General features: G+C 42.1%; 1 long non-coding RNA gene across 5 annotated transcripts in view; it reads left to right on the top strand.

Annotated features, from left to right (window-relative positions):
* The window catches only part of LOC113887211, a 90,096-nt gene that overhangs the window by 39,476 nt on the left and 26,234 nt on the right, over positions 1–24,386 (top strand). For 3 of the 5 annotated variants that reach the window (XR_003509669.1, XR_003509670.1, XR_003509666.1), the window contains 2 exons: positions 195–286; positions 21,268–22,819. This is a non-coding gene — a long non-coding RNA (uncharacterized LOC113887211). Of the gene's footprint in view, positions 1–194; positions 287–18,522; positions 18,565–21,267; positions 22,820–24,386 lie in introns of those variants that run through there. The other 2 variants (XR_003509667.1, XR_003509668.1) reach the window with 2 other exon arrangements.

Raw genomic sequence — 24,386 nt, 5'->3', positions numbered from 1 at the left:
TTGTTATCTATCTTTTTGATGATTGCCATACTCAGGGTGTGATATCACTTGCTTTTTAATTTAGGGTGCGTTGAATATTTGTCCATATCAGCACTTATAGATTTCTTGCATATATAACCACATGTAATATTCCACAGAGACCATCCTTTTCAAGATGATCCTGTCCTGTACCACTCTGCTCTTTCCTCCCCCAGGGCTCAGCAGCATGGACACAGAAACAGCAGTGGTGGCTGATTGCATTGATCCAGATTTGGAAGTTGTGTGGCAGTTAAAGCAGAAGGATAAGGTGAGAATGGTGTTGTGGTAATGGTGAGAGAATGCTTGAAGTGAGTTACCAACCCTGGTGCATATCATGATGGTGACAGCCACAGAGACAAAGAGCTGGAATGGGTGACATAGCACAGTGGCCAGTACCTTAAAAGTAGGGGTTCTGCCCATGTTCATTGCAGCACTGTTGACAATAGCCAAACATGGAAGCAACCTTTATGTCCATCAATGGGGGAATGGATGAAGAAGATGTGGTGTGTGTGTGTGTGTGTGTGTGTGTGTGTGTGTGTGTGTAATAGTATTCAGCCATTAAAAAGAACACAACAAATGTCATTTTCAACATGGATGGACCTAGAGATTGCCATACAGAGTGAAGATGCTTGGGGCTGGTGCACTGGGACGGCCCAGAGGGATGGTATGGGGAGGGAGGAGGGAGGAGGGTTCGGGATGGGGAACACATGTATACCTGTGGCGGATTCATTTTGATATTTGGCAAAACTAATACAATTATGTAAAGTTTAAAAATAAAATAAAATTAGAAAAAAAAAAAGAGTGAAGTAAGTCAGACACAGAAATTATATGATATCACTTATACGTGGAATCTAAAAAGCAATGATACAAATAAACCTACAAAACAGAGACTCACAGACTTAGAGAATGAACGTATGGTTACCAGGAGAAAGAGGGGGGATAGTTAGAAAGTTTGGGATGGACATATACACACTGCTGTATTCAAAATGGATAACCAGCAGGAATGACTATATAGCACATGGGACTCTGCTCAGTATTATGTGGCATCCTGGATGGGAGGGGGTTTGGAAGAGAATGGATACATGTGTATGTATGGCTGAGTCCCTTTGGCACTCACCCGAAACTATCACAATGTTGTTAACCAGCTATACTCCAGTACAAAATAAAAAGTTTAAGAAAAAAAGTAGGGGTTTTGCATGACACTGGAAACATAGTTTTTTGTTTTATTTTGCATTTACCCATTTTCTTTGTTAAGGTTTTCTTTCTTTTTTTAATTGCATCATTCACTGTTTGCCTTCTTAAACAGATGGCTCAGAACATAATATAACCTTGCTTTGTGACTCAGAGTCGCCATTATGACCATCTGCTTTTGCCCTGGACCTCTGAGGCATGTAGTAATATGTCTTTCCCTGTTAAATGGGTCCCAGATTTCTGTGCTTTTGAAATTTTATCTTGTTTCGTTTCCAGCTTTACTCTTTTTGGTGTCAGAGGCTGGGACCAGTGTATTCTAGGTTCTTCTAATGTATAGATGTTTCACCAAGGGCTGATCTCATATATCTCCTGTGAAGTTCATGGATTTTATGATAGCAGTTTGGCAGTTTGTTTAGATGTTTTTTCCTCTTCCAGGTTTGTGCTTGTGTTATGGCAGAGGTTATGAGAAATCTGATCTCCAGAGAAGTGTTTGTGCTTCTTTAATTTGATACAAGCTGTTTTTGGCAAGCTAGTTTTCTAGCATTGAAGAATTGAATGAATAAGTTTGTATTTACCTTATCCACGCTCTTTTTAATGGTAGAGACCTGCTTAGTCCAATACAAGCAGCCACTAGCTACATGAAACTTTTGAAATTTAAATGTAATTAAGTAAATCAGATTAAAAATTCATTTCCTCATTAGCCCTAGCCACATTTCAGGTTCTCAGTAGTCACATGTGCCTAATAATGGCTAGTGTATTGGAAAGTGCAGATACAGAACCTTCCCATCATCATAAAAAGTTCTAATTTTCAGCCATGGTCTAGACTTTGAATCAGTCTCCTCTCAGACTGGAGTTTTAAACATGAAACTTGTGCAGCAAACATTTAAACAGCGGCCATCTTCCTACTACTCTACAGTACTCTTTGACCTTCCACCCCCATCATGACCCTTCCTTGCCCTCTGTTAGTGTATTACTTCCTGTTGCTACTATAATAAATTACCACAAGCTTCATGGCTTAAAACAACATAAATGTATTATCTTACACTTCTGGAGATTAGAAGTCTAAAATTATCCATTTTTCAGCTTCCAGAAGCCCCAGGCATTCCTTGGCTCCTGGCCCCTTCTTCCATCTTCAAAGCCAGCACATAGCATCTTCAAACCTCTCTCTGGGTGTCTGACCCCTGCTTCACATTGCCTTCGTTAATTCTAACCCTGCTGTTTCTCCCTTATGTGGACTCTGTAATTAGATTAGGCCCACCTGGATAATCCAGGATAATATCCCCATCTTAAATCCTTAACTTAATCACACCTGCAAAGTCCATGTAAGGTAACATCTTCACAGATCCCAAGGATTAGGACGTGGACATCTCTGGGGGTCACGATTCAGCATACTGGAACGGGCAGTCTTCTCCAGTGGCCTCTTGTTTTCCTTGAAGATCAGTGCTGCACAGAGTATGCTGCACACTGATATGCCAAGGTTTTCTGCAGAGAAAGGAGAATATTTTAAAATCTTATTTTCTGATTTTCTGCCTACATCCTGTCTGGAAATATTAATGCCAAATTTTGGTTGTTCTGACTCCTCAAAATATGATCCTGTGAGTACAGGGCCACTAGAGTGTCATATAGGCCAGACAGATCCACAGCTGATTCAGCCTCCAATCAAGAGTGTTTCCCCATGGTAACACAGTTGCTGCTTCAGGGCTGGTCTCTGCCAGCCTTTCTTCTAAAAAACAAACAGACCACAGTCATAAACAGAAAAAACCCTCCTGAACTGAGAACTTGTTATATTACCCAAAGCAAAGCCTCCTGAGCATCTCTTTACCAAGAGAAGGGTGGCAGATGAAAGCCGGAGTCATTCCTAGGAGAAGCAGAAGCAGAAACCAATGTGAAATTGGACTTCTACTTTCAGTCTGGACAAGATGGCGTAGACTCATTGCTCCCTATTCCTCTGAGCTGAGTATAATTATGAATCCTAGAAATAATTCAAGAGGCAACCAAAGGAGAATTCTAAAAGAGGTAAAGAAGAAGGCATAGTGGCTGGGAATTCCAGGACTGGAGAAACACCATGGTAGCCTTATGACTTAACACCCAACAGAAGGCAACACAGGCCCAGCATTTCCCAGCTCCCAACCTAGCAACAGATGGTTGCTCAGGTAGGCTCCTCTGGATTGAATGGGAGTCCTGCTGACAATACCAAGTGAACATGGCAACTCCAGCAAGGAAATGTAGCAGGGAGCCCCACTGACAATAAGCAGTCAGGAGAAGTGCTTTCCTTTCCCACCAGGCCAGAGACTCCCCTAGCCCTCGAAAAGATACTGTGCAAACAGGGCACCATCAAGGGGAAATCCTATTGGAACAAGCAGTCTGGCTCAGGAAGCCTTTTGTCCTTATGATCTTAAGGATTCCCTTCTCCCCAAAAGATATACCAGGCATACAGCACTGGCAAGGGGTGGGGGAGTTGCCACCAGAATAAGCAAAGCCAGGTAAGATGTGCTGTTTTTAAAGACTAGAGACTCACCTCCTCCACCTAGAGACATGAGGCAGTGCAGCCTGGTGAAGCATCTTCTGCTCCCTCAGGCAGCACCAGCAGGGACCAGTGAGGTCCCCGTCAGCACCATGTTAACCAAGCTGAACAAAATTGCACCACAGAGGCTCTGAAAAGTAAATTGTCATTGAAACCACAGCCTACAAAGTAGGCTAAGATTTGTGTGCTAAAACTAAACATTGTCCACTCAAATAAAAGATTTAAATTGTCTCCTAACATAGAAGCCAAATGTCCAGAATACAATGAAAAATCACCCATCATACCAAGAACGAGAGAATCACAACTAGAGTGAGAAAAGACAATCAACTGACATCACTACCAAGATGAATCAGATGTTAGGATTATCTGACAAGGATTTATTATTTTTTTACTGAATGATAATTGCTTTACAGAATTTTGTTGTTTTCTGTCAAACCTCAACATGAATAAGCCATAGGTATACATATGTCCCCTCCGTTTTGAAACCTCCCATCTCCCTCCCCATCCCACCCTTCTAGGTTGATACAGAGCCCCTGTTTGAGTTTCCTGAGCCATACAGCAAATTCCCTTTGGCTATCTATTTTACATATGTATGGCACCCCACTCCAGTACTCTTGCTTGGAAAATCCCATGGACGGAGGAGCCTGTTAGGCTGCAGTCCATGGGGTCGCTAAGAGTTGGACACGACTGAGCGACTTCACTTTCACTTTCACTTTTCACTTTCGTGCATTGGAGAAGGAAATGGCAACCCACTCCAGTGTTCTTGCCTGGAGAATCCCAGGGACGGGGGAGCCTGGTGAGCTGCCGTCTATGGGGTCTCACAGAGTCGGACACAACTGAAGTGACTTAGCATAGCATAGCATAGCATAACAATGTAAGTTTCCGCAGAAGGCAATGGCACCCCACTCCTGTATTCTTGCCTGGAAAATCCCATGGACGGAGGAGCCTGGTAGGCTGCAATCCATGGGGTCACTAAGAGTCGGGCACGACTGAGCAACTTCACTTTCACTTTTCACTTTCATGCATTGGAGAAGGAAATGGCACCCCACTCCAGTACTCTTGCCTAGAGAATCCCAGGGACGGGGGAGCCTGGTGGCCTGCCATCTATGGAGTCGCACAGAGTCAGACACGACTGAAGTGACTTAGTAGCAGACTTAGCAGCATGGGGAGAGGGGAGGAGAGGGTGAGATTATGGAAAGAGTAACATGGAAACTTACATTGCTGCTGCTACTAAGTCACTTCAGTTATGTCCGACTCTGTGTGACCCCATAGAGGCAACCCACCAGGCTCCCCCGTCCCTGGGATTCTCCAGGCAAGAACACTGGAGTGGGTTGCCATTTCCTTCTCCAATGCATGAAAGTGAAAAGTGAAAGTGAAGTCACTCAGTCGTGTCTTACTCTTCAAGACCCCATGGACTTCAGCCTACCAGGCTCCTCCATCCATGGGATTTTCCAGGCAAGAGTACTGGAGTAGGGTGCCATTGCCTTCTCCACCTCTCCCCATGTCCGTAAGTCTATTCTCTATGTCTGTTTCTCCATTGCTGCCCTGTAAATAAATTCTTCAGTACCGTTTTTCTAGATTCTGTATATGTGTGTTAGAATACAATATTTATCTTTCTCTTTCTGACTCACTTCACTGTATAATAGGTCTAGCTTCATCCAGCTCATTAGAACTGACTCAAATGCATTCCTTTTTATTTCTAAGTAATATTCCATTGTAAAGAGTGCTGCAGTGAACAATGGGATACATGTGTCTTTTTCAATTTTGGTTTCCTCGGGGTATATGCCTAGGAGTGGGATTGCTGGGTCGTATGGTGGTTTTATTCCTAGTTTTTTAAGAAATCTCCATACCATCTTCCATAGTGGCTGTGTCAATTTACATTCCCACCAACAGTGCAAGAGGGGTCCCTTTCCTCCACAGCCTCTCCAGCATTTATTGTTTGTACACGTTTTGATGATGGCCATTCTGACCAGTGTGAGGTGATATCTCATTATAGTTTTGATTTGCATTTCTCTAATAATGAGTGATGTAAAGCACCTTTTCATGTGTTTGTTAGACATCTGTATGTCTTCTTTGGAGAGATGTCTGTTTAGGTCTTTTTCCCACTTTTTGATTGGGTTGTTTGTTTTTCTGGTATTGAGTTGTAGGAGCTGCTTGTATATTTTGGAAATTAATCCTTGGTCAGTTGTTTCATTAGCTATTATGTTCTCCCATTCTAAGGGTTGTCTTTTCACCTTGCTTATAGTTTCCTTTGCTGTGCAAAAGCTTTTAAGTTTCATCAGGTCCCACTTGTTTACTTTTGTTTTTATTTCCATTACTCTAGGAGATGGGTCTGGAGAAGGCAGTGGCACCCCACTCCAGTACTCTTGCCTGGAAAATCCCATGGATGGAGGAGCCTGGTAGGCTGCAGTCCATGGGGTTGCTAAGAGTCAGACACAACTGAGCGACTTCACTTTCGCTTTTCACTTTCATGCACTGGAGAAGGTAATGGCAACCCACTCCAGTGTTCTTGCCTGGAGAATCCCAGGGATGGGGGAGCCTGGTGGCCTGCTGTCTATGTGGTCACACAGAGTCGGACACGACTGAAGCGACTTAGCAGCAGCAGCAGCAGGAGGAGGTGGGTCATAGAGGATCTTGCTTTGATTTATGTCATCGAGTGTTCTGCCTGTTTTCCTCTAAGAGTTTTATAGGTTCTGGTCTTACTTTTAGGTCTTTAATCCATCTTGAGTTTATCTTTGTGTGTGCTGTTAGGAAGTATTCTAATTTCATTCTTTTACATGTAGCTGTCCAGTTTTCCCAGGACCATTTATTGAAGAGGCTGTCTTTGCCCCTTTGTATATTCTTGCCTCCTCTGTCAAAAATAAGGTACCCATAGGTGCATGTGTTTATTTCTGGGCTTTCTATCTTGTTCCATTGGTCTATATTTCTGTTTTTGTGCCAGTACCATACTGAGAATTATCTGACAAGGATTTTAATGCAGCACCACAAAAAAGCTTCAATAAGCAATTGCCATGTCTCTTCCAAAAAATGAAGGCAAAAAAAATAGGAAGTCAGAGCAAAGAAACAACAAGTTATAAAAAAGAAACAGCAATTATAAAACTGAAGAATACAATAGCAGAAATTAAAAACTTGCTGGTTAAGTTCAATAGTGTAGTGGAGATGACAAAGGATAGAATCAGTGAACTTGAGGATACACCAATAGAATTTACTCAATCTGAGCAACACAGAAAAACATAGACTGGAAAAAAAATAGAGCCTCTGAAACCTGTGGGAAATTACAAAAGATCCATGTCAGAGTCCCAGAAGCATACTAAAATCAAAGTGCAGAAAAGGGAGAAAGCTATAGACAAATATCTCATGAACTTAGAAAAATGTTCAACAAAACATTAGCAAAATGAAACCAACAATGTATAAAAGAATTATACACCACGACCAAGTGCGATTTATTAAGGTATGCAAAACTGGTTCAATATTTTTAAAATCAACATATAAAAACTTGAAAAAAAATCAGTCAACATAGGCTACCATATATATCTGACTCTTTACGACCCCATGAACTGTAGCCCACCAGGCTCCTCTGTCATGGTACTCTCCAGGCAAGAATACTGGAGTGGGTTGCCCTTCCCTTCTCCAGGGCATCTTCCTGAACCAGGGATTGAACCCAGGTCTCCTGCATTGCAGGAGGATTCTTTACCTCCTGAGCCACCAGGGAAGCCCCATCCACATGCCCATATCAATTAGCAAAGAAAAACACATTTGATAAAATTCAACACTTATTCATGATAAAAACCCTCAGTATACTAGGGGTAGAGGGGGACTTCCTTAACTTCATAAAGAACATCTAAACATAACAGCTAACATTATGTTTAATGGTGAAAGACTGAATGCTTTCCCTCTTAAGATTGGAACGAGGGAAGCATGTCTGTTCTTATCGTTTCTAGTCAACATTGTGCTGGAAGTTCTGGACAGTATAACAAGATAAGAAAAAGAAATTTAAAAAATACAGATTAGAAATAATCAAGCAAAACTGTCTTGCAGAAAATTTGATCATCTGCACAACAAATCACAAGAAATCTTTAAAAAAAAAAACCTTCTAGAACTAAAAATTGAACTCAGCAAGTCCATATGATATAAAATCAACACAAAAATCAGTTGCATTTCTATATAGTAATTGGAAATCTAAAATAACACCATTTACAATTGCTCCAAAGACAATGAAATATCAATATTTAGGTATAAACTTAACAAAGCAGGTACAGGATTTGTATGCTGAAAATTACAAAACATTAATGAAAGAACTTGAGATTGACTGTGTTCATGGACTGGAAGATTAAACATACTAAAGATGTCGGTTCTCCCCAGATTGATTTATAGGTTAATGAAGTCTCTATCAGAACCCCTGCAAGGATTTTTGTAGACAGAGATAGGCTTATTATAAAATTTATGTGGAAGAAATTCCCTGATTGCCTAGTGGTTAGGGTTCCGTGCTTTTACTGCTGTGACCCGGGTTCAGTACCTGACCAGGGTACTGAGATCCCACAAGCCACTCTGTGCAACACCCCCCGCCAAATTATATGAAATAGCAAAGGACCTAGAGTAGCTAAAAAAGATTTTTATAAAGAGCAAACTTTTATAAAGCATAAACCAATGTAAAGGCTTACAATATAGCTACACTAATTAAGCCAGTATGATAACACAGATAAATGGAACAGAATAGAGAACCCAGAAACACATCCACACTAATTTGTTCAATTGATTTTTGAAAGTTATCAAATCAGTTCAGTGGAGGAAGGATAGCCTTTTAAACAAATAGTGCAGGAGCAATTGACATCCATGGGCAAAATAAGTGAATTTTGACCTAAACATCACACTGTATATAAAGACTAATTCAACAAGGATCACAGACTTAAAGTGTAAAACTATGAAACTTGTAGAACAAAAGCCACAGGAGAAAATCTTCATGGTCTAGGGCTCAACAAAGTGTTCTTAGACTCGATAACCACAAACATGATCCATAAAAGGAAAAACTATTAATCATATTTCATCAAAATAATGAAGTTTGTTCTATGAAAGATCCTATTAATATGAGCTACAAACTAGAGAAATTATTTGCAAAGTACATATCTGAAAATTATTTTATTTCTTTATTTTTTGGAGGCTAATTACAGTATTGTATTGGTTTTGCCATACATTGACATGAATCTGCCACGGGTGCACATGTGTTCTCCATCCTGAACCCCCCTCCCACCTCCCTCCCCATCCCATCCCTCTGGGTCATCCCAGTGCACCCTGTATCATGCATCAAACCTGGACTGGCGATCCATTTCACATATGATAATATACATGTTTCAATGCCATTCTCCCAAACCATCCCACCCTCGCCCTCTCCCACAGAGTCCAAAAGACTGTTCTATACATCTGTGACAAGGATTTTTATCCAGAATATATAAAGAACTCTGAAAACTCAAACAATCCTGTTAGAAAATGGACAGAAGATATAAACAAACTTTTCACTAAAGAGGATATACAGATGACACATAACGCATGAAAAGATATTCAACATCATTAGTCATCAGGAAAGTGCAAATCACAGCCACAGTCTGATATTACTACACACCTATCACTTCAGTTCAGTTACTCAGTCGTGTCCGACTCTTTGCGATCCCATGGACTGCAGCATGCCAGGCTTCCCTGTCCATCACCAATTCCCAAAGCTTGCTCAAACTCATGTCCATTGAGTCAGTGATGCCATCCAACCATCTCATCCTCTGTTGTCCCCTTCTCCTCCTGCCCCCAATCCCTCCCAGCATCAGGGTCTTTTCCAATGAGTCAGTTCTTCGCATGAGGTGGCCAAAGTACTGGAGTTTCAGCTTCAGCATTAGTCCTTTCGATGAATATTCAGGACCAATTTCCTTTAGGATGGACTGGTTGGATCTCCTTGCAGTCTAAGGGAATCTCAAGAGTCTTCTCCAACACCACAATTCAAAAGCATCAATTCTTCAATGCTCAGCTTTCTTTATAGTCCAACTCTCACATCCATACATGACCACTGGAAAAACCATAGCTTTGACACACCTATCAGAACAGCTAAAATAAAAAATATTGATACCAAATGCTGGAGAGGATGCAGAGAAACTGGATCATTCATATGTGTATTCTTCAACATATTAATGTTTAAATTAACTGTAGGACATATGTGCCATGGAATCTCAGCAATAAAAAGAAATAGGGTATCCGTTCATGTAATAACTTGGATGAATACGTCTTAAAGAGTTATATACTGTATGATTGTTTATATAATACTAATGAAATGACAAACTGTATAGTGATGGAGGACAGTTAGTGGGTGCCACAGGGGTTAGAAAATGGGGTAGATAGAAGGTAAGTATGAATGCACAGGGAGCAGCTGGAAGGATCCTTGTGATCGTACAGTTCTGACCTTATTGGTTGATTCATGAACCTACACATGTGATAGAATTGCAAACAACTCAATCCACAGACATATACAAACAAATGATTACAGGTAAAGCTGGGGATATCTAGGCAGGATCAATGGTTCATGGGCAGTATTGGTGCCATGGTTGTGGTATTGTACTACAGTTTTATTAGCTGTTCCCACTTTGGGAAACTGGGTCAAGTATGCATGGTGTATCACTGCATGATTTCTTACAATTGCATGTGACTCTACAATGATCTCAAAATACAAAGTTCAATTAAAAAAAAAAAACAAAAACAATTGGGGCCTTGAATATTTCTCCAGAAGCTGAACTATGGAATCTGGCTCATTTGCGGGCATGAAACTAGTTGGCCATCTGACTACAGAGTAGATAGTTATGAAGAACAGTAACTCCCCCAACTTGGGGATACAGTCCCTTTGGGAGCCTGTAATAATCCAAAGAGGTATTGTTCACCTTCTGGAAATTCTCAATGACCAAATGTAATTGAAAATCACTTTCATGAAATAACAAACATTTGCTATATAAATCTTCATCTTGGAGAACCACACTAGAAAATCAAAATAGGGTATCTCTAACCTCTCCATACCCTAGCCCTTCCAAAACAGGAATCACCAGCCTGATCATTCTTCATACAGTCAATGTCTGAGATCTGAATGGGCCTGTTAAGTCTGTATAGTGAACAGCTGTCACCCCTAACCCTGGGCAACCAGAAGGCTCAGACCATTGAGAAACGCTGAGGGGGAATGAGAGGCTGTGGACGATTGGCTGCAAACCCCATTCCATTGCTCGGCCAAGGGCTCCAAACGGATACGCCACCTTAAGATTCAACATCTTCCTTAAGAGGAGCTTAGAGGGTTTTTATGATCTTTTCCTAAAAGCTCTTTTCCTGCTTGTTCTTCAGACCTGGAACATCTTGAACTTATCACTTGCTTTGATCAAAGAGAAACCTCATTTCACAGAGGACTAAACAAACAGTGGGGAAAGCACATTTCCCCTTAATAGTAGTTTTTTTTTTTTCTTTAGTGACTCAAATTTAATCTTGGCAACATTGGCTTTTTTTTTTTTTAAAGTCCTCACAAATTTTTTGTCTGCAAAAGAGATCATTTGGAAGTTTGCTTTGGTTTTATGATTTAATATCTAAATTACTAAATTGGCCAGGTTAAAAACCTTGACCTTCCGTAAGGTTTTAGGTTCTGAGGCAAGAATACTGGAGTGGGTAACCATTCACTTCTCCATGGGATCTTCCCGACCCAAGGATCGAACCTGGGTCTCCTGCATTGCAGGCAGATTCTTTACTATCTGAGCCACCAGGGAAACGCCTATATCAGGATTCCCCCCAAACTCCCTCATGCTGCCCCTTTGTAGTTACACCCCCCCCAAACCCTGGCAACCACTGATGTGTTTCCCATCACTGTAGTTTTCTCTCTTTGAGAAAGTCATAGAACTGGAATCATACAGTAGAGAACTTTAAAACTGGCTTCTCTCAGCATCATGTCTTCAGGATTCATCACATTGGTGTATCTATCAGTAGTTCATTTAAGATCCTTTTTTACTTAAGAATTACTCCCCAATTTCATTAGTTTTCTAAGCAGGCTTTGTAGTAGTGTAGCAACAGAATAATCTATATGCAATGAAATCACCTTTGGTAAAATGACTGACAGTTACTAAGGTTTTTCTTATCCAGTTCTTCATCCGTTTCTGCTGATAAAAAAAGCAGAAGAGGCAAGAAGTAGATAATAATTTCTAAACAAGCATCATAGAGTTCTAAAACCAGCAAGCAGCACCCTTGACTGCCTGAACTGTTCTCAAACCACTTCTCTCACCACTTGAGAAACCTACCAGGACAGCAGTGGCCCTCTAGACACATGCCTCCTGCGCAGAAGCCTTCCTGTTGATTCTCGAGCCAGCTTCACACAGAAGAATGAGTACAATTGTCTAGAAAGTCACATCCCCACCACCACCCATCCACGGATCCCACCCATACCCCCTGATGACACCCACATCCCCTGCAGTGAAATCATGGAGTTTCAACCACTGGACTGTCAGGGAAGTCCCTAAGGTGACTTTTTAAGGAATTCTTGAACTGCCCTCCTGAGGAACCCCAAATGTCTTTTACTAAAGATTTGTCATAGCAGAAACTTCTACCATTAGAATCACTCATTTAGGCTAAGGAGTTCCAGAAGACCTCTCTTTAAAAAATGCAAACATGTCACATAGGAGGATATCCCGTTATGAAGTTGGGCCCTGAAGGGCTGAAACAAAACCTTCTGATCTGAGGCAGAGGCCAGATTTGGAGTGGAGCTCAGTGCTAAGACCTGGGACCCCAGCTTAAATTAGAGGTGAGGTCAGATGACTCTACAGGGCCAAGTGGCAGTGGTGTAACAAGCAGGACTTTATGAGGCCTTCCCAGGAGAGCTCTTCCCCCATGTCCTCTGCTTTAGCTCCTATCTGAAGTACCTAGATGATAGGATTTGATGCAGATTTCCTCAGTTGTTTTGCAGATGTGAAAGTTCAGTTCAGTCGCTCAGTCGTGTCCGACTCTTTGCGACTCCGTGAATCGCAGCACACCAGGCCTCCCTGTCCATCACCAACTCCCGGAGTTTACTCAAACTCATGTCCATCGAGTCAGTGATGCCATCCAGCCATCTCATCCTCTGTCGTCCCCTTCTCCTCCTGCCCCCAATCCCTCCCAGCACCAGAGTCTTTTCCAATGAGTCAACTCTTCACATGAGGTGGCCAAAGTAGTGGAGTTTCAGCTTTAGCATCAGTCCTTCCAATGAACACCCAGAACTGATCTCCTTTAGAATGGACTGGTTGGATCTCCTTGCAGTCCAAGGGACTCTCAAAGTCTTCCCCAACACCACAGTTCAAAAGCATCAATTCTTCGGCACTCAGCTTTCTTCACAGTCCAACTCTCATCCATACATGAGCACTGGAAAAACCATAGCCTTGACTAGACGGACCTTTGTTGGCAAAGTAATGTCTCTGCTTTTGAATATGCTATCTAGATTGTTCATAACTTTCCTTCCAAGGAGTAAGTGTCTTTTAATTTCATGGCTGCAATCACCATCTACAGTGATTTTGGAGCCCCCAAAAATAAAGTCTGACACTGTTTCCACTGTTTCCCCATCTATTTCCCATGAAGTGATGGGACCACATGACATGATCTTCGTTTTCTGAATGTTGAGCTTTAGGCCAACTTTTTCACTCTCCTCTTTCACCTTCATCAAGAGGCTTTTTAGTTCCTCTTCACTTTCTGCCATAAGGGTGGTGTCATCTGCATATCTGAAGTTATTTATATTTCTCCCAGCAATCTTGATTCCAGCTTGTGCTTCTTCCAGCCCAGCGTTTCTCATGATGTACTCTGCATATCAGTTAAATAAGCAGGGTGACAATATACAGCCTTGACGTACTCCTTTTCACACAGATGTGAAAACCCCCCACCAAATTGAAAATGTTAAGTACTTGATGATCAGGAACACATAGCCCCAGGCCTCCCGGAGCCTAAGGACTTAACCCCTGTGACACTATCCTCTTCCCTAGCCATCAGAGAATCCTGTGTGAGTTGATCACATACCTGTGGACCCTGTGCCCCACCTGACTTTTTAAAAGTGCTTTGTAGAAACCCTTCAGAGAGCTCAAGGCTTTTTCGAGCAGGAGCCACCCGCCCCCTGGCATGGCCCTGCAGTAAACCTTTCCCTATTCCAAACTCCACCTTTTCAGTTTGTTTAACCTCACTGTCAGGTGCACGAACTTGCATTAACAGCAGGAGACACTGGGACCCAGGGAAGTGGGCTGAAAAGGGGTGGGGAGAATGTGTCAAAAGAGGCAGTGGGACATGCTAAGAACAAACATTGCCTGTGTCCTCAGTACAGCCAGGTCATGCCCTGGTGGCCCCACTCTGGAGTCAGATCGCTAGATGCTGTGTTTGCTTCTGTCTTATCTATCTACTAAGTCAATATGAGGTCGAAGCTCTGAAACCCAATTCAATAAGAGTGTTTATGAATCCAGTGTACTTAGCCAGTGTGAAGGAGGAAGCCACCTTCCGACTGCAGGAGGGCTTTCCTTTTTTATTCAGTTTCCCTTTCTTTTGTGTTTATAGTCTTTTCTCCTTCTCCCCAAAGGCACGTCACTCTGAAAGTCCTGCTTGTATTAATAAAAGCAACTCGATGGCCAAGTATCAGAGACTCTAGGTGGAGGGTAAACCAACTCATTTCCTGTGAGGGAGGGAACTCAGCCTCGAGTGGTCAGACTTACCCCGAACTGAGGGCAGTAGGACGACCCTTGCACACCCATTTAGCAAGCCAGGGCCCCCTTAGCCTGGGGTTAGCTGGGGCCTTGGTCTTCTTCACCACTGTTATTTTACAACCTCTTGCTCCACGCAGACACGTACAACTAATGAAGTAACTGTTGGCACGTCTGCCAGTAACACAGCTCATTTCTGTTGATTAGTCATAGACCAACAATCAGTAAATTGGTAGATTGCACTTGAGCTGACACATTTTCAATCTAACGGTTCATAAAACAGAGGGCCACTTATTTTATGTATATATAAGTGGCTCTTAGTGCATCAAAAGGATGTTTAAAACAACAAAGGAATAGTCAAAAGTGCAGTTTATCATCTTGGTAACATTCAACGGCAGCCCTTGGTTAAATAAGCAAAGCAGCACACAGGCAGAGGGTGGAAGCGCTGGGGCAAGCGCAGGCTCCTTCCTAAGGGCTTCTGGCCATGGCACCTAGGGCTCTAGGCAGGTGTGCTGAGGGGCTGCCCAGGGAGCAGGAGAACTGAGTTGCAAGATGGTTCAAACCTTTGCAAAGAAAGAATCGCAGAGACAGTGCTTTCTGAGAAAGAGCAGAAATAAAGTAGACCTAGGAAGCTAGTTGGGCGTCCCTGGTGACTCAGTGGTAAAGAATCCGCCTGCCAATGCAGGAGGTGCGGGTTCAACCCCTGGGTCAGGATGATCTTCTGGAGACTAAAATTGCAATCCACTCCAGCATTCTTGCCTGGGAAATCGCATGGACAGAGAAGCCTGGCGGGCTACAGTACACGGGGTCTCAAAGAGTCAGACATGACTTAGCTACTCAACAGCAGGAAGCTAGTTAAGTGTTTGAGACCCAAATGCCAATGGAAAAAGCTCTGCATCTTTAGAGCTGATGCAATTGGAGCCTTTCATGTTGAGGCATGAACATTTACAGCTGGGCCACAATCTCCCCTACATTTCTGTTCATCTGATTTTCAATTTCAGTTGTTCATTCTCTATACCCAGCCCCACTGTGGGACTGCGCACTAATTATCTCATGGTGGTGATACCATCTGCTGAAAAGGCTGGCAGCTGAGCCATTACCATCTCCCTGCCTCTACCTGCCCTGGTACATGAACCAGAAGGCAGTGTACTGTCCCCTGTGCCCTACTCAGGGGACTGACTCAGCCTCACAGATTGAAGCAGAAACTGAGAACTTGACCCATTCTCCAGACTGGAGCCTTTGCCTATGATGTTTAATACTGAAGTTGGGGGACTCAGCCTGTGTGGTGAAATATTTGGCTAAACTACCTTCCTGTGTGGGTCCATGCACCTGTGATTGATTCATGGGCCTAGGTCTGATCTACATGAACAAGGGAATTTCTTGACCACCACTTTTACCTCTCTCCCTGGCCACCTGGACACAATTAAAAGCCATCTGGTCACAAGAGGGTTGAGGGTGTAGACAAGACTGAATAATCCTATCCTTGACCCTGGGAAAAGAACTGAAAGGATCTGATGTATACACAAATCAGTTGTACCATCTTTTTGTAGAAATGGCAGCATGATCTTTCTTTGTAATCCCACTCAAAGTATTTTTAAACTTCAGACTAGGAGTGAGGAATCCAGGCGTTGACACTGGTAAATTGTTGCAAGCAGGCAGCATGGAAGAAGGTGGACAGGGCATACAGTCCCTAGTCTAATCTCCCCCTGCCCATGAAGTTCTGAAAGTTTGGTGAGAATAGTTGGTGAGTTAGAATAATAATTAAGCATATATTCTTTTATATATGTTAAAATACTCTTAATGCTTATGACAACTGTGAGGGATGTTACAGAGAGAGGAACATGTTCACTGTCTCCTCAAAAGTTAGCAGGGACAGGGAATAAGTCTTGATTTTTTAAGTTATTCTTTATTTTTACTTATTTTTAATTTTATTTTTATTGGAGTAGAAAATCTTGATTTGACCAGAGAAAAAAGGTGGTTTGTTTTCCCCTTTTGAGCCATTGATTTGATCTCCAGGGAACACAGCCTTACTGTTGCAAGGCTGGGCACGGACATTAGTAGCAAGAAGCCAATCACATTTTTTTCCTTTTGACTCTCCTTTTCTTTTACTGATCATATTTTGTGATTGTTCAGGTTCCTTGGATTTTTTCCCCTGTTATCATTAGCTTGTAAAAGAATGTAGTCAGCTTCCCCCATTTGTATGAATGTAGGAGAATATTAATACAGCTACAAGAAGAGCAGAGATAAGCCAGAAGTCAAAGAATCAGAGTGTTCCAGCCAGAGGAGCCAGAGAAACAACTGAGACCAGCCCTTCACTTGTTTATGTGTTTTTTGTTGTTGTTGTTGTTGTTGTTTTTTATTTTGTTTTGTTTTGTTTTTTTGCCGCTCTTCCCTCATAGCTCAGTTGGTAAAGAAACTGCCTGCAATGCAGGAGACCTGCGTTCAATCCCTGGGTTGGGAAGATCCCTTGGAGAAGGGAAAGGCTACCTACTCCAGTATTCTGGCCTGGAGAATTCCACGAACTGTATAGTCCATGGGGTTGCAAATAATGGGACACGACTGAGCGACTCACTTTCACTTTCACTGTTCAGTATGTGGGATCTCAGTTCCCCTTCCAGGGATTGACCCCCTGCAGTGGTAGCTCAGAGTCTTAACCACTGGACCGCCAGGGAAGTCCCAGCCCTTCACTTTCACCATGGGGAAACAGAGACCCCGAGAGGGAAGGTGGGTCATAATTCCCCTTTCTGTCCTCTTTCTGGAATGTGATATATGATTTTAGTGCTCCATACTTTCCTTTCTGATGATAATTTGTAAAAGTTATTATTAGGCACTCCTGGGGCACAAAGCCAATTAGGTTAAGGAGTGGTACAGAGCTGTATGATGGTAGGGAACCTAGACCCAAAGTAAACATTCCCCCTGGACCATCAGATCTGGAGTTGGCGCTCGTTTGTGTTGTGTTGGCATTCCCCTAGGTACTAGGTACTGTCCTTGGCCTGATTGTCTTCTGTTGGGTTGGCCAAAAGTTTCATTTGGGTTTTCTGTAAAATGTTACTGCAGTTCTTAGGCTGTTCTACCTGTCTCAGCGGATAACTCATCCCTTCTCTAGTTCAACACCCACCTTGTCACCTGTCCATCTCTTTACAAATCTCTGCTCTTCCCTTATACCCTGCTGTACTTGTAACCGCAACAAAACCTCTGTTTTGTTTGAATAAAAACAAGCAAAAATCTTTTCAACCTATGTCTCCCTGCCCTCCAAGCCTTGCCAGCCAAGCCTCTTGAAAGAATGGTTTGTATTTGATGTTCTAAGTCCTTCCCTTTCATTCACCCCAGTGCCAAACTCAACGGGCACCTTTTAAGTCTTTATTTTACAGGATCTTGCTCTGCAGCATTTCTCACTGTATTTGTCTGCCTGAAACTCTTTTTCCTGACTTTTCTTCTCTGGATTCTTCTACTCCTCTGTCCCTCAAGGATCTTAATCGATAGTAGTTATATCTTGGGTTCATACCCAGCTTACATCTCCTTTACTGCAGTACTTCCCAAACCCATAATCTCTCAGGAAGGGATGGTAAAGCCCCCGACACAGTCAATAGGTCTAGTGATGGCTCTCTAATGGGAGGTGGATACCATACCTGTGGGAGTCCGTTCTTTCTCCCCCAGAATGCAGTGAGATAAAGGAAGCAGACGGCAGGGAACTCGGGTGAGGGGTCACACCGACTCAGAGGCTGACCCTATGGTTGTGATTGTGTGAGTGGATGAGTGACTAGAAGGCACTTCCGGGCAGAGGAGGCAGCGTGAGAAATAAAGGCACTCTGCCTGAGAAACAGGGAAGAGATCCCGAAACAGGGAGGGGTACAGAGGAGCAGACAGAGTAGCAGAGGGGGAAGCATGGTGAGAGGAACAGGAGGGAGATGGGACTGAGGAGAGGAAGCATGGGAGAGGGCACCCAGGGGAGTTTTGACTCTCTGTGAGGGGCTGTGGTGCTGGCTGCACTACATTTCCACGTGACTTCCTGGATCCTTGTAATGACTCTCTCTTTTCACTACCTTATTTTAGTGGGGTTTTGTTTCTTGCCACTTTTATCCTAAGGTACCTCTTCTTTTGTGGTGTTGGAGAAGACTCTTGAGAGTCCCTTGGACTGCAAGAAGATCAAATCAGTCAATCCTAAAGGAAATCAACCCTGAAAATTCATTGGAAGGACTGATGCTGAAGCTGAAGCTCAAGCTTCAATACTTTGGCCACCTGATGTGAAGAGCCAACTCACTGGAAAAGACCCTGATGCTGGGAAAGATTGAAGGCAGGAGGAGAAGGGGACGACAGAAGACGAAATGGTTGGATGGCAACACCGACTCAATAGGCATGAACTTGGACAAACTCCGGGAGATAGTGGAGGATAGAGGAGCCTGGCGTGCTGGGATCCATGAGGTCTCAAAGAATCAGACATGACTTAGCGATTGAACAACAACAATCTCTTCTTCCACCACTTCCTCAACCTCACCCTGAGTGATCTCCTCCACTCTTTTTTCAGTTTAAAATGTTTTTATTTGATGCATATAGTTTTTTTCTTTTTAAAAAAGCATACCAAAGGCTTATACAAAAAAAAAAAAGGCTTATACAAAGTGATAAGCAGAAGACCCTATGCCCACCCCTTTCATGCTTCCCAAAAGCAATCTCTCTTTGAAGTATTCCTTATGGTGTTTACCTCAGTCATTGAAAAGAATATGATTATCCCACTGTTTCTTTGTTTTTTTCCCAGTAAAATATACATTGCACAGATTTACCATTTCGACTATTTTATGTGTACAGTGGCATTAAGCACAGTTGTGTTGTGGTACAGTCATCACCACAAGCCATCTACAGAAGTTTTTCATTCTCTCAAACTGAACTTCTGTATCCAGTAAACAATAACTTCTCATTCCCTTCCTGCCCAGCCCCTGGTAATGACTCTTCTAGGTCATGTCACTATAAATTTTATTCTAGGTACATCATATAAATGGAATCATACAATATTTGTCCTCTATTGTCACACTTATTTCACTTAGCAAATGTCTTCCAGGGTTGTCTATGTTGTCATATATATCAGAATTTCATTCCTTTTTAAAGGTTGAAACATATTCTATTTTGTACACATACAACATCATATTTTATTTATCTTTTCATTCATTGATGGACATTTGATCTATTTCCATCTTTGGCTATTATGAATGTGCTGCTGTGAACTCAAGTGTATAATATCTGTTTGAGCCTCTGCTATCATTTTTTTGGGATATATATATCTCCAGAAATGGAATTATTGGATCATATGGTAATTCAGTGTTTGCTTTTCTGAGGAGCACTGTGTTGTTTTCCACATTCTACTGTTTTCTTATCAAACACTTTTTAAACATCATTTACTGATTTTGTGTTATGGTAGCTGAAGATCCATCCACTCTTGAAGTATTCTCTAGGCCTTGTGTGCTGATGACTTTCCATCTATATTTCCAACCCTCACTTTCCCTTGAGCTTCAGGCTTATATTATCCAAATGCTTGCTGGACATCTCCATGTGGATGTTAAGCTCAGCGTATGCAGAGCATAATTAAAATGCTTGCCCCTGGTCCTTCCCAGACTTTCTCTTCCTCTGGTTATTATACTGCCCCTTCATCAGTGAATGTCACTAATGTCTACCTAATAACTCAAACAAGAAACCTGTAGAGGGGTGGGAAGGGGTGGGTGGGAGGGAGATTCAAGAAGTAGGGGATATATGTATACTAATAGCTGATTTACTTTGTTGTAAGGCATAAACTAATACAACATTGTAAAGCAATTATCCTTCAATAATAATAATAACAAAGAAACTTGGAGGTTATCACAAATTGTTCCTGGACCTTACCATCCAATGGCTCGCCAAGACTTCCAGATTTTACCTCTGAAATATTTCTAAACTCCGTTCTCTTTTCTTCTTACTCACTGTCACTGCCCTAGTTGAGATCTTCATCATCTATTGATTGAACCACTTGCAGCAGCCTCCTCCTAACTTGTCTCCCTGCCTCCATTCTTGCCCTCATTTAATTCTATTGCAGACTGACCTAGGCCAATTTAGCCTCTAGCACCATCAGGTACTTTTCAGTGAATATCAGTAGTTTCCAATGTCTAGAATTATCTGTGGGTTGTAGTCTTCATCCCTCAGGGCCTCCATACCGGCTGGTATGTTCCACTGAAAACAGGACTTCGACCCAATTCTGCCAAGCATACATTTATTAGCAGTTGGGCATAGTCCTACAACCTGTCCTCATAAGCTCCAGGAAGCCCCACGCAGGAAAGGTTCATTTGAAGCACATTTAGCAATTCTCCAGCAATATCATTTTAGCTAAACTTCTGGTCAAATCAGGCAGCAGACTCATCCATCAAGTGTCAGGAGCCAGGACCGAATGGATTTCTAGACCTAGAATGTCACTCTGGAAGTACCAGTGTTTTAGGCCCCCTTGATGCAAGGGCAGACAAAAGCAACAGTCCATAAATCTGGAACACTATTTATTTAACAAGTGAAAGTTTATTTCTACCATCCTGTATGTAATGAGCAAACCCTCTAGTGTAGATTTAGGTAGAGTGGTTGAAGCTTTCCAGTAGCTGCTTCTGGAGCATGAACTCATAATTAGAGCCCTTCAGATGCAAACTAAGCACTGCTAGAATGTGTTCCTCTTTGAGGTGCTTCAGACAGTAACTGTCCTTAGAATTTATCTATATGTTCATGTATATGTATAGGGGTGTGTGTATCTTGCATTGTCTGTGCTGAGGTTTTTGTTGTTTTGTTTTTTGGCTGCATGGCATGTGGGATCTTATTTCGCCAACCAAGGATCAAACCTACAGCCCCTGCAGTGGAAGCGAAGTCTTAACCTCTGGATCACCAGGGAAGTCCCTGTGCTGAGTCAAGGTAAATTTCAGGCTATATAACAAATCTATCCTCCCCATGGACATCTGTCCATATTGTTCCCCTGCATAAAACCCTTCCCTTTCATGGTTCCCTGTTGTCTATAAAATCAAGTCCAAACTCTTTCAAGTGACATGCAAGGCCTTGCCAGACAACCCCCTACCACTTTCTTTTCTGTACTTTACACTCTAGTCTAGAATTACCAAGTCACTTGTAGTGAAGCCCCACCCATGATGCTCTCCCCACCTGCCTAGCCCACCTTTGCTCTTTCCTTCACCTGGCTTATACTCACTCACCCTCTATGACTCAATTCAGGCAATTAACCCTTTAAAGAAGTCTTCCCTGGAACCTGATGGAGTTAAGCACAGAGCTGGACACAACTGAAGCAACTTAGCATGCACGCATGCATTTAACATTTGAATAGCACTTACATATGCCAGGAACTATTCTAAGCACTTTTCAACCTCAAAACAACTCTGTGAATTAGGTTCTATTATTATCCCTCTTTTTAGATAAGGAAACTGAGGCAGATGAAGGTTTAACTTGTCCAAGTTCACATAATTGATGAGTGGCAAGTCACACTTCAAACCCAGGCTGTCTGGCTGCAGAGTCTGTGTGTATAGAAATCCATAAGCGATGCTCTGTGTTTTCATAGCACCATATACATACCTCTATCTCAGCATTTAGTATAGTAGTTTGAAGTTCCTTCTTTGAGTATGTGCCTGCGGCTTTGCCATCAGGACCTTAAAGCTTAATAGTCTCTGAAGTATGGTGTAGGGTTAGATCATGAAGTTTGGAATTAGCCATACCTGGGGTTGAGTCCCACCTCTGCTCTGTACTAAGCTGTCTAACCTTACTCAACCTTTCCATGCTTCCTTTTCCTTATCTGTAAAGTGAGAATAAGAATACCTCATGGGGCAATGGAAAAACTGAAATGAGATGATATGTCTAAAGCACCTAGCACAGGGTCTGACATAGCTTTAAAAAAAAAAAAGAAAAACTCTTGGTAATGCTTGACTATTACAAATAGTTATTATCTCCACATCTCTAGCAACTGGCACAGTGCCTGAAAAACAAACATTTGAGAAATACTTGTTGAACTGAACTATTATGGAAATCAGTAGACTGACATAGATATCTGAAGTATATCTTGTGTGTACGACTTCAGAATTGCTCCCCTGTAGTTAAAACAGGATGTGCCGTCTCACTTTGCTAGGGAACTTATGAGTTTTACCTCCAAAGGATAGATAGCCCTGGAACTCTCCAGGTATATAATGAACAAGCGTATCATTCTGGTCCTTGCAACCATTAGTTTTATTGTAGCTGAAGCTCAAATAGGATAGCTCATCACCTTGAAGTGAGTCTTGTTATCCTAAGTCATCTCATCATCTTTCAAACTGAAAAGAGAACTCCATTTCATTTCCTTTTCTTAGAAAAGGCTTCAGGACTTCCCTGATGGTCCAGTAGATAAGAATCTGCCTGCCAACGCAGGGGACGTGGATTTGATCTCTGGTCCTGGAAGATCCCACATGCTGCAGGGCAACTAAGTGCAAGCACTTCAACTAGTGAAGCCTGCATGCTCTAGAGCCCATGTTCTGTAACAAGAGAAGCCACCGCAATGAGAAGCCCGCACACCACAACTAGAGAAAGCCCGCGTGCAGCAATGAAAACCCAGTACAGCTAAAAAATTAAAATGAAAAAGACCAAGAGATTCAGAACTCCCCAGGGCTATCCATTCTTATCAAATCTCTGACCTTTTGGGGTTCTGAAATTCCTATGTAAATTTCCTTCCCAGTATCCCAGAGATTTGAATTGTTGATGAAAAAATTCAATAGTCAATCTATGAACAGAATGGAAATTTTTTTAAAATTTATTTTATTTTTAAACTTTACATAATTGTATTAGTTTTGCCAAATATCAAAAAGAATGGAAATTTTTAAGCCAACCTGAAGATTATAACCTGGGAGACAATCTCTCTCAGAGAACTCAGAACTGTTCTGCCAATTAGAGATCAAAGAACAGTTATATCCATTTTTGAGACAAAGGGTTATACATCAGATATTGATGGTTTACATAATTCAGATGTGTACCTATAAAGTACTGGGTTACTGTGACCCCTTACAGTGTTAAAAAGGAATATTATCCCCTAAAGGAGTTATCGAGTAATATGTCATCATGACCCCTTATAAGATGAAGAAGGAATGTTGGTCTCCTAAAAAGTGATTTTGCCAGCATTAAGACAGAATATTATCTCCTAAAGGAGTTATCCAGTAATATGTCATCATGACCTCTTTCAAGATTAAGAAAGAATGTTGGTCTCCTTAGAAGTGATCTTGCCCACACCGGGAGAACATTGTTCTTTACGGTTGAACAGGTATTTCTGTCACTGGGGAGATCTGGTTGGTGCATAATGCACACTAGATGTGAGGGAGGAGGTCAGAAGGCAGAGAAAAATTTTATGTTTATGCTTTTCTTTACTTGCCTTAAAATGTGAATTTTTATTTCATCAGTATTAATCCTGGTCATAACCTAAAATCTTACAGTTTGATTAAAGCTCTGATTGTTACGCTATCATTTTTCTCTTTTTTAGAAGAACCTCACCCATTAACACAAAAAATGTGCAACTAACTGAGGATTCTGGATGCTTAGATGCTAAAGGAATAATGCCTGGAGTGTGGGTTTGGTCAGGGCAGGCTGCCCGAAGAAGGTCTCCAGGCAGATGGTGAAGAGTTGGTAGATTTCTGATGGCAGGGGCTTCCCAAGTTGAGGAAAAGGCGTTGGGCATGAGTCAGAGACCATAGAGCGTGTAATAAACTAGAGGTGAGGCTAGCAGTTTTATGCTTAGAGCAAAACCTGGGATTCCCCTCTCTTTTTCTGTCCAGATGATCAGAAATAAATCCTGGAGGGTCCAGAAACACAGAGATCAGAAATGTTCATCTCTAGAAAAGTGCACTGGGCCAGACATGAGGAGATGCGGTCTCTCATTCTGGTTGTACCACCAGTTTGTCCCATAATGGCGGGCAGGTCATATATACCCATTTTAG

The sequence above is a fragment of the Bos indicus x Bos taurus genome, chromosome X (assembly GCF_003369695.1).
Source record: "Bos indicus x Bos taurus breed Angus x Brahman F1 hybrid chromosome X, Bos_hybrid_MaternalHap_v2.0, whole genome shotgun sequence".
Taxonomy (NCBI): Eukaryota; Metazoa; Chordata; class Mammalia; order Artiodactyla; family Bovidae; genus Bos; species Bos indicus x Bos taurus.
This window is presented reverse-complemented; position numbering and strand designations above follow the sequence as displayed.